Source organism: Eleutherodactylus coqui, chromosome 3 (assembly GCF_035609145.1).
Source record: "Eleutherodactylus coqui strain aEleCoq1 chromosome 3, aEleCoq1.hap1, whole genome shotgun sequence".
In the NCBI taxonomy this organism is placed as follows: domain Eukaryota; kingdom Metazoa; phylum Chordata; class Amphibia; order Anura; family Eleutherodactylidae; genus Eleutherodactylus; species Eleutherodactylus coqui.
In genome coordinates, this window is record NC_089839.1 from 157,043,563 (window position 1) to 157,057,975 (window position 14,413).

Here is a 14,413-nt window from a genome sequence, read left to right on the forward strand (position 1 = left end):
ACACATGTCACTTGATGAGTCACTGAAGGGTTTATACTAAAGATGAATTGTTACCTCTTCTGACGTGCCTATTGTAAATAATATACTTGTGTTCCCCATTATACAAACATTTTAGAGCATCTTCTCTAAGACCTCTACGTTGTGCTGACCCTTTGTTATTCCTCCTGGAAATATATAACTGAATTGACAACTGAGTTTCAACATTTCCCTTGTAATGGAAGTGTGTGCCGACACAGTCTATACATTTTATACACACCTTCTATGGTTTCTTAGCTCATTTTATTTAGTTTACTTCTTCCATTTATGCTTCACTTTTGTGTTTTAGGATTTTAATATTGCATCATGGTTTTATTTCCAGTCTGCTATTTATTTAGAAAGATCAGTCTGTATATCTTTTAGCCAATCATTTTATTTATGGGTTTGATGATGATTTATCCGTTCAGTCGTTGCCGACTTTCGGTCACCTTGTGGATCAGCATACGCCATGCTTCCCTGTCTTTGGCCCCTTCCTTCAGATTTTCCACAGTGATGTTCGTGTCAACCTTGACCGTGTCTAGCCAGCGTCTTCTTTGGAATCCTCTTCTTCTGGACCCCCTGATTGTGCCAAGCATTAATGTTGTTTCTAGAGAATTGGCTCATATGACATGACCAAAGTATGAAAGCCATTGTTTGATAATTTTGCTTTCTGGTGATACTTTTGGTTTGACGCGGTCTAGGATCACCTTATTTGTGACCATCTCTGTCCATGGTATGCTCAGCATATGCCGCCAGCACCACAGCGCAAAGGCCTTGATGCTTCTTCGGTCTACTTATCTATGGGTTTAGGATTTGCGTATATTTATACTTATACATGCTCCTCTTTAATACATTTGTCATTGATTTTAATTTATATGTTTATATACTTTTCTATGAGCTTATTGTCCTTATTAATGATGTGAGCTATTCTAGATCACTGTAATTAATAGTGGCACATAGTTTTAGTGACATCCTTGTTTGATATCATTTCTATTGGCCTGAAGAAGGCGTAGGCCTGGCATTGAAACGTGTTTCATGTGTTTTTTTTACCTATCTTATGGAATAAATTTGGGTTTTCCTGACCGGCACCAGCAGCTTCTGCTTTGAATGAACGAATATTGATATTTAATGAGCCTTCCCGGATGTGTGGGGGTGGGGAGATAGAGTGAGTTTCACCATCTCAACCATCTCATCACTTCAAGTTTCATTTTATTTCTCCTGCACCTTTGAGAGGTGGCTTGACAATTGGATGTGACCACCTTTGCTTACACAAGCAATCTTGTCAGGCATCATTCTCATTCAAAGCAAGTGACCAGGATGATGTAGGCATGACAGTAGCATTTTAACTCCTTAAGACCACAGGACGTAAGTTTACATCATGGTTGGAGGGTATTTAATGCAACAAGATGTAAACTTACTGCCTGTGGATGGCACGGACTCAGAAGTGAGCCTACATCCTCCCACAGCGGGAGCTGGCTGTGATGGACTGCCGGCCTCCTGCTACATCAGCAGGGATCAATAAGTACATCGATCCCCACTCTTAACCCCTTACATGCCACAATCTATGTATATAATAATATATAATGACATGCAAAGGGTTCACAGAGGGAGCGCACTACCATTGTGACATCACCAGCAATCCATGATGTAATCGCAGAGGGCCGGAGGGTTGCATTGGCAACCGGATGATGTAAACTGGTGTCCAGGACTGCCATGGCCCGCGATCATCTATTGTGAGGGATAATGCATTGCAGTACAGGAGTACTGCAATGCATTAGCAATCATAGCTTTTATGGTTCAAGTCCCCTATAGGGACTAAAAAGAAAAAAAATAGTATAAAAATATAACAAAAATAAACCCTGCACAATTTCCCCTATTTGTATATAAAGTAAAAAAATAAAAAAAACATGTTTGATATCTTTGTATTTGTAACGACCTGTACAATAGATCGAACACTATTTATCCTGCATGGCAAAAACTGTTAACAAAGACCCTAAAAACACAGGCAAAATGCTTAATTTGTTCATTTTGCCTCCCAAAAAACACAATAAAAATTATAAAAAAAGACAAATGTACACTAAAATGGTACCAATGAAAACATCAGTGTATCATGCAAAAAACAAGCCCTCACAGAGCTCCGTGCATGATAAAATTTAAAATGTTATGGGATTTTGAATGCAGTGATGGAAAAAAAAATCATCATGTTATTTATGTAGCATGATTAACGCTGTAGAAAAAAAGGTTTAACAATACATTTTATGTACCCAAACTCATATGGCGATGTGAATGGAAAAATAAAAAAGGTAAAGGTTTTATTCAAAGATAGCCCTTTAGTGACAGCCAAAAAGCCTTTTAATGACCTCACTAATGGGCTGTAAACCTCCACATACATCACTTAGAGCTTTTTCAGATGAGAGTAATATTCTGCGTTGTTAGCAGTGAGCACAGCGAGGATCGCGTGAACGGGTTGCTTCAAGCTCCCTGAAACAGCCGTTCACATGCTCCGAGGTGCATGCTGCATGCTTTCAAGGCTCCCAAGGAGCCTATGGAAAGCATGCAGCAAAGATAGGATATGTCCTATGTTTTCCCGCACTCTGGAGACGACATGCAAGTTTGCACTCACATATCCTATCTTTTGAGTTGTGAGTTTTGCGCACCTAACAACCTCCAAGTGATCGCTTCTATAGGAATCTATTGGTTCCTATTGGAAGAGAGGTCTGGGCGCTGCTAACAGCGCAGAATGTTATGTTCATGTCAATGAGCCCATAAGGTGGTGGCTTGGCTGATTACTAACAGCCAGGCTCCTGCTCTGACTGGAAAGAACAGGGAAACCCCAGATCCTGGCAGTTTTAATCCCTTACATGCCACAATCAATAGCAACTTCTGCATGTGAGCAGATGACAAAGGGATGGGGCTTTTTGTCTGTCACCCATTGGCACCCTGCAGTACAAAGGACCAATGGGTTCCCATAGCAGCCAGAAGCCTGACATAGTAACATAGTATGTAAGGCCGAAAAAAGACACATGTACCCCAGAATGGTGCCATTAAAATATACAACTCATCCCACAAATAACAAGCCCACCTATGACAACAAGCTATGGCTCTTGCAATGTGATGATGAAAATCATTTGGTAGGCTTGTCACTAAGGAGTTAATAAAATACAAAGCAGTTAACTGATTTCTCTACGCGACTCTTCATGGGCCTCATAGACGGTTGTTTGAGTTTGTGATTTAAATCTATCTTGACTATATCACGGTGTTCACTGGCTATTTAGATTATTGTTAAGAAAGCTGCAGTTCTCCAGGTCTTGCTGAACTATTACTAATTTCCCTCATAGTGGGAGTTGTAATACAGAGAGCTGCGGGATGCCTTTACAATGTTTTGAAGAATCAAGACAGACACAAAATGTCTTTTACAGAAGAGATTTCATTCCTTCCTAGTAAAAATGTGAAGTAAAACAAAACGGTGCGTAACCATTATATTTATATTGTAGATGATCGCCGTATGAGTCACAATTTACTGGTAGGAAGATTATGCCCAGCATTGGTGCTGTAGTGTCTTTTGTATGGTTTCCTTTCAAACCTTGCTGTCAGAATATAGGGGGCTAACCTATTCTAGCATACATAAATGTGACTCCCAGAACAGGAAGTGACAATTATGATGCTCAGTTACTGTATGAAAATGAAAACTGCAACATTTCAGGATTTGTAAATAATAGAAATAGTGACCTGGGAAATAATAAAAAAATAATAATAAAAAATTCTCCAAAGTATGTGTAACATTAACGTGATTTAAACAATAGTTTCTTTTCTGATGATACATTCCCTTTAAAAATACAACTGGATTAGTAAAAATAAGAGAATCAGAAAGATTGTTTGCCCTACCAGAATATCAAAGGGGATCTGATTAGGATCGCTTTCTTTTTGCTACAACAGCATTCTCGGAATACAAAGAATTGCCCTGTCTTGTATCTCTCATTCACTTGTCACAAGCAAATACTAAGTCGGCACATAGTATACAGTACTTCCAGACGACCTCTGACAGGAGAGCTGGCAAGAAAAAAGAACCAGCTGTCCAAACTAGAGACCAACTATAGTAAGAAACGAGAAGTCCTCCTCATGGACGAATCATTCTTTCATTTTTCTTGTTTTCTCACACTTTTCTATTACGGTAGCAGATTAAGGACAAGGAATCTACATTTTAGTTAGGAAGGCAAATTTCCAATTGCTTTCTTATTAAATTTCGTTTAGAACTTTGTTTATCTGATACTAAGGCTGGGTTCACACAGGGCGGATTTGTTGTGAAATTTCCCTCCAGAATTCGCTGCGGGAAATCCGCCTGTGGCCGCTAATCCTGGGATTAGCCAGCTATGTGGACGAGATTTGTCAAAAATCACATCTACACGGGGCAGACAATCCGTTGAGATAAAGTTGGCATTAGCCGGCGCTGTGGAGCGGATTCCCAGCACACAGCATGTCAATTCTTTTTTTTTTTCCGCTGCGGCCTCACTCCTTTCTATGGGAGAGCCGGCCGCAGCGGAAAAGCATGCGACGAAGCTGCTCTAAATCCCACGGCTAAATGCCGCAGGTTTTGTAGCTGCGCTTATCCTGCGGAAATCTTGCAGTTTTTCACTGCAGCAAAACCGTGAGATTTGTGCGGCAAATCCGCCCTGTGTGAAACCAGTCTTATAATTCCCCTGCATAGACATAAGGGGGCAAATTTATTAAGCCCGGCATTTCCAACATGGCTCTTAGTATAATTTACATCGGCACCTAATACATGAAGAGACGCGTGCATCTCAGTACCTACACAGAAATGTCCACTAAGTTCAAACTGGTGCACATTCCTGGAATTATTTTTGGTGTAAATTATAAATGAATCTCTCAGTCCAGGCCATGCCGTTCTCAATAAGCCCCACACACTTTTTACAGATGAGGCGAGGCTGGGCAAAAAAATCAAAAGTCAAATGCACCAGTTTTACACAAATTTGTGACTTACGTACTCCAGAAACTGGCATAAAATACTTTAGCAATGTTCCTCCAAGATTAATACGTAACAGGAGAGATTTACTAATAGCATTATGCTTAAAGGGGTTGTCCCGCGCCAAAACGTTTTTTGTTTTTTTTCAACAGCCCCCCCGTTCGGCGCGAGACAAACCCGATGCAGGGACTTAAAAAAAAAACTGCACAGCGCTTACCTGAATCCCCGCGGTCCGGCGTCTTCATACTTACCTTGTGAAGATGGCCGCCGGGATCTTCTCCCTCGGTGGACCGCAGGGCTTCTGTGCGGTCCATTGCCGATTCCAGCCTCCTGATTGGCTGGAATCGACACGTGACGGGGCGGAGCTACACGGAGCCGCTCTCCGGCACGAGAGGCCCCATTCAGAAAAGAAGAAGACCCGGACTGCGCAAGCGCGTCTAATCTGGCGATTAGACGCTGAAAATTAGACGGCTCCATGGAAACGAGGACGCTAGCAACGGAACAGGTAAGTGAATAACTTTTGATAACTTCTGTATGGCTCATAATTAATGCACAATGTACATTACAAAGTGCATTAATATGGCCATACAGAAGTGTATAGACCCACTTGCTTTCGCGGGACAACCCCTTTAACCCTTACTGTAAAATATCACTTTAAGAATTTTTGGAACATTAGGTCAGATCAAGTTTTTAACTTAAGAAGCAAATGTATCATAAATAGAGATGAGCGAGCACCAAAATGCTCGGGTGCTCGTTACTTGAGACGAACTTTTCGCGATGCTCGAGGGTTCGTTTCGAATAACGAACCCCATTGAAGTCAATGGGCGACCCGAGCATTTTTGTATATCGCCGATGCTCGCTAAGGTTTTCGTTTGTGAAAATCTGGGCAATTCAAGAAAGTGATGGGAACGACACAGCAACAGATAGGGCAGGCGAGGGGCTACATGTTGGGCTGCATCTCAAGTTCCCAGGTCCCACTATTAAGCCACAATAGCGGCAAGAGTGGGCCCCCCCCTCCCAACAATTTTTACTTCTGAAAAGCCCTCATTAGCAATGCATACCTTAGCTAAGCACCACACTACCTCCAACAAAGCACAATCACTGCCTGCATGACACTCCACTGCCACTTCTCCTGGGTTACATGCTGACCAAACCCTCCCCCAATGACCCAGTGTCCACAGCGCACACCAAACTGTCCCTGCCCAGCCTTCAGCTGCCCTCATGCCACGCCACCCTCATGTCTATTTATAAGTGCGTCTGCCAGAGGAACCGCAGGCACACACTGCAGAGGGTTGGCACGGCTAGGCAGCGACCCTCTTTAAAAGGGGCGGGGCGATAGTCCACAATGCTGTACAGAAGCAATGAGAAATCCAATCCTGTGCCACCTCCATCTGGAGCTGCACACGTGGGCATAGCAATAAGGGAACCTATGTGCCACACACTATTCATTCTGTCAAGGTGTCTGCATGCCCCAGTCAGACCGCGTTTTTTTATAAATAGTCACAGGCAGGTACAACGCCGCAATGGGAATTCCGTGTGCACCCACAGCATGGGTGGCTCCCTGGAACCCACCGGCTGTACATAAATGTATCCCATTGCAGTGCCCTGGACAGCAGAGCTAACGTCAGATAAAATGCAGGTGGGCTTCGGCCCACACTGCATGCCCCAGTCAGACTGGGGTTCTTTAGAAGTGGACAGATGCAGTTACAACTCCCTGTGGACCCACAGCATGGATGGGTGCCAGGAAGCCACCGGCGGTACATAAATATATCCCATTGCAGTGCCCATCACAGCTGAGGTAATAATGTCATGTTTAATGCAGGTGGGCTTCGGCCCACACTGCATGCCCCAGTTAGACTGGGGTTCTTTAGAAGTGGACACATGCAGTTACAACTCCCTGTGGACCCACAGCATGGGTGGGTGCCAGGAAGCCACCGGCAGTACATAAATATATCCCATTGCAGTGCCCAACACAGCTGATGTAACGTCAGCTGTAATGCAGGTGGGCTAAAAATTAATTGGATTACACTGTAGGCGAGGGCCCCCTAAAAATTGGTGTACCAACAGTACTAATGTACGTCAGAAAAATTGCCCATGCCTATCCAAGAGGGCAGGTGAAACCCATTAATCGCTTTGGTTAATGTGGCTTAATTGGTAACTAGGCCTGGAGGCAGCCCAGTAAAAATAAAAATTGGTTGAGGTGAAAGTTTCAACGCTTTAATGAGCATTGAAACGTATAAAAATTGTTTCGAAAAATTATATGACTGAGCCTTGTGGGCCTAAGAAAAATTGCCCGTTCGGCGTGATTATGTGAGGTTTCAGGAGGAGGAGCAGGAGGAGGAGGAGGAATATTGTACACAGATTGATGAAGCAAAAAGGTCCCCGTTTTGGATGGTGATAGAGAATGATGCTTCCATCCGCGGGTGCAACCTACGTATGGTTTAGGTATCGCTGCTGTCCGCTGGTGGAGAAGAGAAGTCTGGGGAAATCCAGGCTTTGTTCATCTTGATGAGTGTAAGCCTGTCGGCACTGTCGGTTGACAGGTGGGTACGCTTATCCGTGATGATTCCCCCAGCCACACTAAACACACTCTCTGACAAGATGCTAGCCGCAGGACAAGCAAGCACCTCCAGGGCATACAGCACGAGTTCAGGCCACGTGTCCAGCTTCGACACCCAGTAGTTGTAGGGGGCAGAGGCATCACCGAGGACGTTCGTGCGATCGGCTACGTACTCCCTCATCATCCTTTTACAGTGCTCCCGCCAACTCAGCCTTGACTGGGGAGCGGTGACACAGTCTTGCTGGGGAGCCATAAAGCTGGCAAAGGCCTTGGATAATGTTCCCCTGCCTGCGCTGTACATGCTGCCTGATCTCTGCGCCTCCCCTGCTACCTGGGTCGCGGAGATGCGCCTTCGGCCACTAGCGCTGTCGGATGGGAAGTTTACCATCAGTTTGTCCACCAGCGCCCTGTGGTATAGCATCATTCTCGAACCCCTTTCCTCTTCGGGAATGAGAGTGGAAAGGCTCTCCTTATACCGTGGGTCGAGCATTGTGTACAGCCAGTAATCCGTAGTGGCCAGAATGCGTGTAACGTGAGGGTCACGAGAAAGGCATCCTAACATGAAGTCAGCCATGTGTGCCAGGGTACCTGTACGCAACACATGGCTGTCCTCACTCGGAAGATCACTTTCAGGATCCTCCTCCTCCTCTGGCCATACACGCTGAAAGGATGACAGGCAAGCAGCATCTGTACCCTCAGCAGTGGGCCAAGCTGTCTCTTCCCCCTCCTCCTCATGCTCCTCCCCCTCCTCCTCCTCTTCTGGCCATACACGCTGAAAGGATGACAGGCAAGCAGCATCTGTACCCTCAGCACTAGGCCAAGCTGTCTCTTCCCCCTCCTCCTCATGCTCTTCCCCCTCCTCCTCAACGCGCTGAGATATAGACATGAGGGTGCTCTGAATATCCAGCGACATACTGTCTTCCCCCGCCTCCGTTTCCGATTGCAAAGCGTCTGCCTTTATGCTTTGCAGGGAACTTCTCAAGAGGCATAGCAGAGGAATGGTGACGCTAATGATTGCAGCATCACCACTCAGCATCTGGGTAGACTCCTCAAAGTTTCCAAGGACCTGGCAGATGGCTGCCAACCAGGCCCACTCTTCTGTAAATAATTGAGGAGGCTGACTCCCACTACGCCGCCCATGTTGGAGTTGGTATTCCGCAATAGCTGTACGCTGCTCATAGAGCCTGGCCAACATGTGGAGCGTAGAGTTCCACTGTGTGGGCACATCGCACAGCAATCGGTGCACTGGCAGATGAAACCAATGTTGCAGGGTCCGCAGGGTGGCAGCGTTCGTCTTGGAGTTGCGGAAGTGTGCGCAGAGCTGGCGCACCTTTCCGAGCAGGTCTGACAAGTGTGGGTAGCTTTTCAGAAAGCGCTGAACCACCAAATTAAAGACATGGGCCAGGCATGGCACGTGCATGAGGCTGCCGAGCTGCAGAGCCGCCACCAGTTTACGGCCGTTGTCACACACGACCATGCCCGGTTGGAGGCTCAGCGGCGCAAGCCAGCGGTCGGTCTGCTCTGTCAGACCCTGCAGCAGTTCGTGGGCCGTCTGACTCTTCTCTCCTAAGCTGAGTAGTTTCAGCACGGCCTGCTGGCGCTTGCCCACCGCTGTGCTGCCATGCCGCGCGACACCAACTGCTGGCGATGTGCTGCTGCTGACACATCTTGATTGTGAGACAGAGGTTGCGTAGGAGGAGGAGGGTGGTTTAGTGGAGGAAGCATACACCGCCGCAGATACCACCACCGAGCTGGGGCACGCAATTCGGGGGGTGGGTAGGACGTGAGCGGTCCCAGGCTCTGACTCTGTCCCAGCCTGCACTAAATTCACTCAATGTGCCGTCAGGGAGATATAGTGGCCCTGCCCGCCTGTGCTTGTCCACGTGTCTGTTGTTAAGTGGACCTGGGCAGTAACCGCGTTGGTGAGGGCGCGTACAATGTTGCGGGAGACGTGGTCGTGCAGGGCTGGGACGGCACATCGGGAAAAGTAGTGGCGACTGGGAACCGAGTAGCGCGGGGCCGCCGCCGCCATCATGCTTTTGAAAGCCTCCGTTTCCACAAGCCTATACGGCAGCATCTCCAGGCTGATCAATTTGGCAATGTGTACGTTTAACGCTTTAGCGTGCGGGTGCGTGGCGGCGTACTTGCGCTTGCGCTCAAACAGTGGCGCTAGCGACATCTGGACGCTGCGCTGAGAGACATTGCTGGATGGGGCCGAGGACAGCGGAGGTGAGGGTGTGGGTGCAGGCCAGGAGACGGTAGTGCCTGTGTCCTCAGAGGGGGCTTGGATCTCAGTGGCAGGTTAGGGCACAGGGGGAGAGGCTGTGGTGCAAACTGGAGGCGGTGAACGGCCTTCGTCCCACCTTGTGGGGTGCTTGGCCATCATATGCCTGCGCATGCTGGTGGTGGTGCCTCCCCAGCAGATCTTGGCGCGACAAAGGTTGCACACCACTGTTCATCGGTCGTCAGGCGTCTCTGTGAAAAACTGCCACACCGTAGAGCACCTTGACCTCTGCAGGGTGGCATGGCGCGAGGGGGCGCTTTGGGAAACAGTGGGTGGATTATTCGGCCTGTGCCCACACCCTGACTTGGGCCTCCGCGTCCTCACCCGCGCCCACGTCCTCTAGGTCTACCCCTCAGCATGGTGTATTACCAGTAGTGCAGAAACAGAACGCTGTAATTAAATGTGCCGCTTATTGGCCTGTGGTTGGAGGCTGACTTCGCTTACGGAACGCCAGGAAATAATTTTGCGCAAGCCTGCTGTAACACTTAGCTGGCTGCGTATGAATTTGGAGAACTACTACACCCAGCACAGACCCAGAACACTGAGGACAGTCACAGGCAGCCCAAATAGATTTTTTCCCACAAATTTTTTTGCAAAGGCCCACTGCCTATATTCAATCAATAATATATCTTCTGTCCCTGCCTAAGCACTTCTGGCCCTAGGGTATGTCACAGAACTGCAGAGTGTTGCACTGTGAACTGCAACACAGTGGTGATTTCAGAGCCCAGACAGAGCCAGGAAATAATTTGGCGCAAGCCTGCTGTAACACTTAGCTGGCTGCGTATGAATTTGGAGAACTACTACACCCAGCAGAGACCCAGAACACTGAGGACACTCACAGGCAGCCCAAATAGATGTTTTCCCACAAATTTTTTTGCAAAGGCCCACTGCCTATATTCAATCAATAATATGTCTTCTGTCCCTGCCTAAGCACTTCTGGCCCTGGAGTATTACTGCAGGGCGCAATGCTCTGCACGGCCGATATACCAAAAAAAAAAAAAAGTGCAACACTGCAAAAAGCAGCCTCCACAGTACTGCACATGGTTAGATGTGGCCCTAAGAAGGACCGTTGGGGTTCTTGAAGCCTAAAATACTCCTAACGCTCTCCCTATAGCAGCTCCAACAAGATAGCACTGTCCCTGATCTCTGTCAGAATGCATCTGTGGCGAGCCGCGGGAGGGGCCGATTTTTATACTCGGGTGACACCTGATCTTGCCAGCCACTCACTGCAGGGGGGTGGTATAGGGCTTGAACGTCGCAGGGGGGAGTTGTAATGCCTTCCCTGTCTTTCTATTGGCCAGAAAAGCGCGCTAACGTCTCAGAGATGAAAGTGAAAGTATCCCGAACATCGCGTGGTACTCGTTACGAGTAACAAGCATCTCGAACACACTAATACTCGAACGAGTATCAAGCTCGGACGAGTACGTTCGCTCATCTCTAATCATAAAGAATAATGCAATACTCAACAGAAGGGTGTAATCGAAAAGAGGTGTGACTCAGCAGGAAATGGCCATGGCTTAAATGTGACAAATGTTTGGGGTAAATCAGCTGACCTGCTGGTATAAAGTTAGATGAAGACAGGTACATGTTCTACACCACTTTCCCAAATGGGGGCGTGGCTTGTGAGGAGGGGGCATGGGTGCCCTGGACCTGACATAATTACGTATAATTAATACCAGAAACTGTTATAAATTATGCCAGAAATGTACTCTCTCTCCTAGCAAGGATGAGCCCAGATGCATCTAATTGACACATCTAATTCATGTGTTAAGCACTAGAGATGAGCGAGCACCAAAATGCTCGGGTGCTCGTTACCCGGGACGAACTTTTCGCGATACTCGAGGGTTCGTTTCGAGTAACGAACCCCATTGAAGTCAATGGGCGACCCGAGCATTTTTGTATATCGCCGATGCTCGCTAAGGTTTTCATTTGTGAAAATCTGGGCAATTCAAGAAAGTGATGGGAACGACACAGCAACGGATAAAGCAGGCGAGGGGCTACATGTTGGGCTGCATCTCAAGTTCCCAGGTCCCACTATTAAGCCACAATAGCGGCAAGAGTGCCCCCCCCCCCACTGTCAGCATAAAGATAGTTCTCCTCTGCCATAGCTGTAACAGCTGTGGCAGAGAAGAACGATGTTTGCCCATTGAATTCAATGGAGCCAGCAATACAGCAGGTTCCACTGAAAGCAATGGGCTGCCGGCGATCGCGGGATGAATTGTCGGGAAGGGCTTAAATATATAAGCCCTTCCCTGCAATTCATCCAGAAATGTGTTACAATAAAAATATATACCGGCGTATAAGGCGACGGGGCGTATAAGACGACCCCCCAACTGTCACCTTATACGCCGGGAATACAGCGGAGCAAAGAATAAAAATCATACCTGCATTTGGGCTTCTAAAGGTGTTTCCGTCTCTGTTCAATTTTTGGAGAAGAGAAATGGAAGCAAAATAAAACTAAATGTTTCTTTTTTTTATTTTGATTTCAGTGGACTTTCCAGTTGCTTCCTGTTTTTGTAACTGAATAACGCAAAACTCCTGAAACCTAAAGGAACAGAAACAAACAAAAACCTTTCCATTTGCTTTCCGTGTTTTTGAAAACCTATTGAAGTCTCTGCTCCAAAAATGGAACAGAGAGATGAAAAGCCCTAACAGAACCCTAAAGCACTGGCAAATAGGCCCTTACTAAATCTCCCCCAAAGTGTCAGACTTCTCATTCAGAATTGGCCTCTGTGATAAAGCTGGAGCATTATTAGATTGCCTGGTATAAAGATGGCCAGACACACATAATGAACAACCATAGAATGAATGCTGGACTGGTGAATGCTCACTACGCAGATGCAGCACATATATATTCTTGTTTATATTACCCATCATAGATGTTCAAACTGCTCATATATGTTCAGTGATACCAGGAAATGGACGACAGATCTTTCTGAGAACATTCTTGCAATGAAAAATCATTCAAGCATGAAAGATCTGCTTTGGGCGAAAGATCTTTGATCCGACTATCAGACAAAAATTTTTAAATGTGACTGTCCTTTTTACAAACAGTAAAATTCTGTTGGCTAAAATTACCATTTGTTAAATTTCACCTAACAAATGATTGCTTGGTTGAAATCATCAACTTTAGTCTAATACTAGTACTTTATCCATCAACTTTAGTCTAATACTAGTAATTATTAGGAAATTATATACTGGTAGTAGCAGTGTTTCCAGTGGCATAATGCGTCACACAGCTCTGCTACATGAACGTCACACACACAGCACTACTACATGTACATCACATACAGCGCTGCAACATACATTCTTCATACGACAGGGATGAAAAGCAGTACAGCAAACTTACACACACTAATCATCCCCTGGTCATGTGACCCCAGACTGTTCCCACACAGGTGACTGATCACATGACAGTGACATCATCACAGGTCCTGTAAGCACACGGCTGCTGTAGGTGTTCGTTAGTATTCCATCCCCTCCAAACCCCACGACCTAAGTTGCTAAGGAATACTAATGAACTCCTAGTCGGACAGCAGCCGTGTGTGTATAGGACCTTTGATGATGTCACCATCATGTGATTGGGGGCAGTGCATGTAACTCACTCACTCAAGATGAAGAACCTTTGATAATTTCACCATCATGTGATCAGGGGCGGAGCATGTAACTCACTCACTCTTGCTCCGCCCCTGATCATCCAGAGTGAGTGAGTTACATGCTCTGCCCCTATTCACATGACAGTGACATCCTCACGGGTCCTTCACCCGGAGGTCACAGGGAGTAAATTATGCATCCACTACTAACCCCGTGGCCTCAGTTGCTGTGGAATAGGACCTGTGATTACATGTGATCAGGGGTAAGCATGTAACTCACTCATGGACAGACATGTGGTTGATAGCAGTTTGATGTGTGGACATCTTAAGTTTGCACTGCTTAAATTTATTGACAGAATTAACCCCTTAATGACTGCCCATACTTCTTTTAACGGTGGCCAACAAGGGGCTTTATGTTGCAGGCACGGCATTAGAAACCCGGCGCAGGTCACCCATTCCAAGTGAAGCAGGTGCTTGGCTTCTGGATGACAACCAGGCCCTTATTCTAACAGCGGAACCTAAAAAGACCTTTGAGCCCCGCTGTTTAACACTTTGCATACCACAGTCTGTGTCACCTAAGCATGTAAAAGGAAGACAACCCATCACAGGGTGCCAGTAGGTTGTTATGGCACCCAGAGGGTTGGATATAGCTTTTTTGTTTTAATTGCAAAAGAAAAACAAACTATGTAAATTTGGTATTGACATAATCGTACTGGCCTGAAGAATTAATTCAACATATAATTTATACTGCATGGTGAAAGCTGTAAAAAAAAAAAAAAAAAAAAAAAACCTATGAGAATTGCAGATTTACTTAATCTTGACTTTAGAAAAAATGGAATAAAAATCAAAATGTTATATATCTTCCCAAAAATTGGATAAATGAAGACTAGAGTTCATCCCGCCAAAACCAAGACCCCATAGAGCTCCATTAATGGAAAAATAAAACTGCTTTGGCTCTTGGAATTCAGTAAAACAAAAGC

At 46.1% G+C, this 14,413-nt stretch overlaps 1 protein-coding gene across 1 annotated transcript in view; it reads left to right on the forward strand.

The window, feature by feature from the left end:
• The window catches only part of CACNA1I (calcium voltage-gated channel subunit alpha1 I), a 459,267-nt gene that overhangs the window by 179,621 nt on the left and 265,233 nt on the right, over positions 1-14,413 (forward strand). The window lies entirely within an intron of this gene.